This window comes from Nuphar pumila, chromosome 12 (assembly GCF_984573655.1).
Source record: "Nuphar pumila chromosome 12, dmNupPumi1.hap1.1, whole genome shotgun sequence".
Lineage (NCBI taxonomy): Eukaryota > Viridiplantae > Streptophyta > Magnoliopsida > Nymphaeales > Nymphaeaceae > Nuphar > Nuphar pumila.
The window spans coordinates 9,761,231-9,765,381 of NC_143260.1; positions in this window are offsets into that span (position 1 = coordinate 9,761,231).

Below are 4,151 nucleotides of genomic sequence, written 5' to 3' on the forward strand. Positions count from 1 at the left end.
CAGTTTAAACCTATAATATCGCATAAATCCAAATAAGTAATAGTTATGTTTTAATTTTTGTTATTTTAATTAATTGAGATCTTATAATAACTTGTTGGATATGCTTTGTTGATGGTTCATGTTATCGATCCATTGTCCTCTCTTAGTTTATGGGTCTATATAGTGGAATATAATAGATCCATAAATCTAATGGATTTAGACTATAGTCAAATCTTGTATGATTCTTGTTTGAGTGATCTAAACATGGATGAATCTATATTGGATCCTAAAATGCTTTATGAAATTGCATATTGTTTTCATATGCTTTGTATTTTGTTCATGTTTAAATCCTATTAATATGGATCCAAGATGTCCTTGCATTAGTCCAACTTTATGATGGACCAAGTTGCATTATATCAAATACTATTGGATCTAATGCTTTGAATAGGTTAAATTCTTTTGGACCTGGTGGGATAAAGTAAAATTATATTGAATCTGGTTAAACATGTATGGATTTGAATAAAATATAGTTGGATTTTTTGAATTCAGGATATATCATTAGATTCAGTTAAACTTATTGGATCTGTTTGCCAAATTATCATACCTGTGTGAGTTATCTTATGAGTTTTGATAGTATAATCAATATGGATCAAGCAAAACTCGTAAACCTAGTTATGATCCAGATGAAATCTATTCATGATATAAAAAATTGGATCCATATTAGTACTATAAGATCTAAGAAAGTTTTTCATATCACTTTATTGCATGTGCTTATAGCTAATCCTTGTTTGGTCTTAATTATATAGATCTATTGTGGTTTCAAATTAGAATAATGACATTTAAGTTTACTTAACTTGATTATGTGGGACAATGCATGTTTGATGCATATATAGTTTGTGTAGTTCCTTATTGGATCTGGAAAAGTATAATATTGGATAAGGGGTAAGGATCCCTTTGAATTTGGAACCTAATGATATGGATTTAGACTACAATTAAATTTTATATGATTCATGTTTTTTGCTATAAGCTATTTAAACTTGCATGAAAATTCATTTTTCACTTCAGATCGTATTGGATTTGATGATAACATCTCAAGTCAAGTTTTGGATATAGACTTCAATGGATTAGATATAGTCTTTTGATTGGATCCAATGATGGATCTAAATACATATATACACAGGCTTGTGGTTTGATTGCTTATGAATGGACTTATAATGTTTACAATATCCAAATGGTAGTGAAAAAGAAAAGACAACTCTCATTAGATATGAAACTAGTGAATTTAAGGACTTAAGCTTTAAGCATATATTGCTTAATGCAATGCATTAGAAAAGTGAGAGCTAAATTAATTGTATTATAATGATACACGTGTGTAAATACTTGTTTGCATATGATGATAAATACATCATAAATCGTGCTCCCTATGCTCGTCATAAATACATGGTTGAATGTTTTTCATACTTTATAAGCTTTATACATGGTATGCAACATGATTGTAGTAGTCATATTTAATGACTATTTGGATATGGATGTATCAATCCAAAATAATCAGGTTGTAGTTAATTTGATGAGAGTTAAAGCATGTTGCATGTGATGATGATGCAAATGGATAGTGTGAGTACAGTCTATGATGAAAACTTAAAAGGTGAGATCATTTGACAAGTTTGACAAATGAGAATTGATCATAGATCCATGAATTGATAAAAAATCATAGTACTTCACTAGTATGCATGAGGACTTTGTTTAAGGTTATTAGCATATGATGATGTCCTATGGTATGATCATGAAATAGCCATAAAGACCACATGATTAAATAAAGTTAGACTCATATGTTATGATATGTTGTAAAACAACCTAAATGATGCATGTGCAAAATAATTCACGATAGTGATATGTATTTATTTGCTTTAGAGTGATAGACTGTATAGTTGTTGATGTATAAAATATGAATTGAAAGTATGCACATGAAATTACACATTAAGGATTATGATTGAAATCCTGACATGACGAATAATTTATATAGCTATGTAAGATAGTTTTATGACATAAATCATGAGTGAAAATGCACACAATATACCTTATGATGTCATGAATAAAGCTTAGTGTATGTGAATAAGTCGCATGGTCACATCATATATGCATGGTAACTCGATAAATTAAAAAATCTTGATGAATATATTCTCAAGATGTTATGATCATTTTATTTCATGCATGGAATGATGGGTTTCAGTATGATAGAATAGTTCACATTATTATGTGATAAATAATTCATAACATATATTGGGATGACAGTGAACTGGGGGAAACAGGGCCCCGCCTCACCTTGTTTGGACCAGGGATGGAGAAGATGAAATAGGGTTAGAGGTTAAAATCAAAACCCATGTGAGGATGAAGGCAGGAATGAAGGGCAGAATTTTGAGACAGGACGAAGTGGAGACCTTGTCCCCCACATCTACCCTGATTCATTGCCATCCTTAAACAAGTGTGAAAAATTCCATGATTAAAAACATGATATAACTCTTGGAAATGTGCAAGTTTATTTGGTTGATGTTTAGCTATATACGTTAAAGAAGGATAAACTCTTAATTGATTATTTACTTTCATCAAACATGGTATCCAATCCATTGATGAAGGTAGTTTTTGAAAATGTCTTTGCAAGACATATGAGTCAAATACTTGTGGAGCCTAGGCTGCCACCTAGTCCAGCTAACCCCAATAGGTCAAACCTATCAAGGTTAGCTAGAACCAGCCAGGTGGCTATGCTCCTTGGGAACCTAGTTCTGACAACTAGGTTGGGACCTAGTTAGTCAAAGTAGAAGGCTGACTAGGGCCCAACATGGGTATTTCGATTAGGGTCTGGATGCAGCTTGGTTGGATCCAATCTAGAATCCAACCCAACCAGTTTTCCCTCTTTTTAACCATCAACATTTCCACACACTCTCCCTTTCACGAACTACACTCTCTCTCGTATGAACTCCCCTCACTCTCATGAGCTCAATATTCTTCATCCATTGTTCTTCTCCTAGCGTCAATGAGGTGAACCACCTCATTGCACCCATCTGTTCTTCGTGGTGCCAACAAGCCGCACCATCTCCCTTTGTTGTCCTACAACAAATTGGATAAGACCATGGTGCCTGTGTGGTGAGAAGCATAGCTGCGAGGAGAAGCTTCAAGGAAGGACCGACCAAGGTAGGCTGACCTTCTCCTATCTCTTCGGTTTCTTCTTTATCTAGCTCTTCATCATTCCCCTTTTTATTCCCTTCGTTGTTTGTTGGGTTTCTCAGTTTTGGGCATCCTCAAGGCAAAGGATCAGTTGCAGCATAAGTGTTGCTGCAAGGGACAAGGGGTGTGTTGCTTAGTCACACAGATTGCATTTCAAGGTAGGAGTCCGATCTCTCTCTCTCTCTCTCTCTCTCTCTCTCTCTCTCTCTCTCTCTCTCGTAGTAGTAGTAGTAGTAGTAGTAGTAGTAGTAGTAGTAGTAGTAGTAGTAGTAGTAGTAGTAGTGGTGGTATGCATAAGCACATGTGTGTTCAAAAATGAGTTTTGATGTGTGTATTATGGTTTGAGAAATGTAAAATATGCATGATGTTTAAGTTGTTGTTCGTAGCATGAGATCTGGAAATGAACTTCGTCAGGGAGTTGATTCCTCAAAAAAAAATGCATGTGATTGAGTTTAGAAGATGAACTGTTGTGGGATCTTTATTCATGCTAAAAAATGGCTATTTTCGTTTTACATGCTAGATAAATGTCTTGATGTTCTATGCACATGTTGGTAGAGATTTTTCTTTAAAGGGTCTGCCCAAAATCATATTTGTTTATGTTGTTTTGGGGTTCTGTGAACATAGGAGTCAACACCTACATGTTTTCACATTATGTTGGTTGTGTAGTAGAGCACAAGAGTCAACCCCTACTATGCAAGAGTCAACCCTTGAAGCTCACATCCTGATTAAGGGAGCTTGAGGGTCAACCCCTATTCTTGGAGGGTCAACACTCATGGCAGACTATATATGTTGAACCTTGACTAGTAAGGGTCGATCCCTGCCATTTTATTAGATGATTCTGAAGACCCCACAAGGGTTGACCCCAATTCTTGGAGTGTTGACTCTTGCTGGGTATTGGGTTGGATCCTTGACCCATAAGGGTCGACCCTTTTATCCTGAGGGTTGACTCT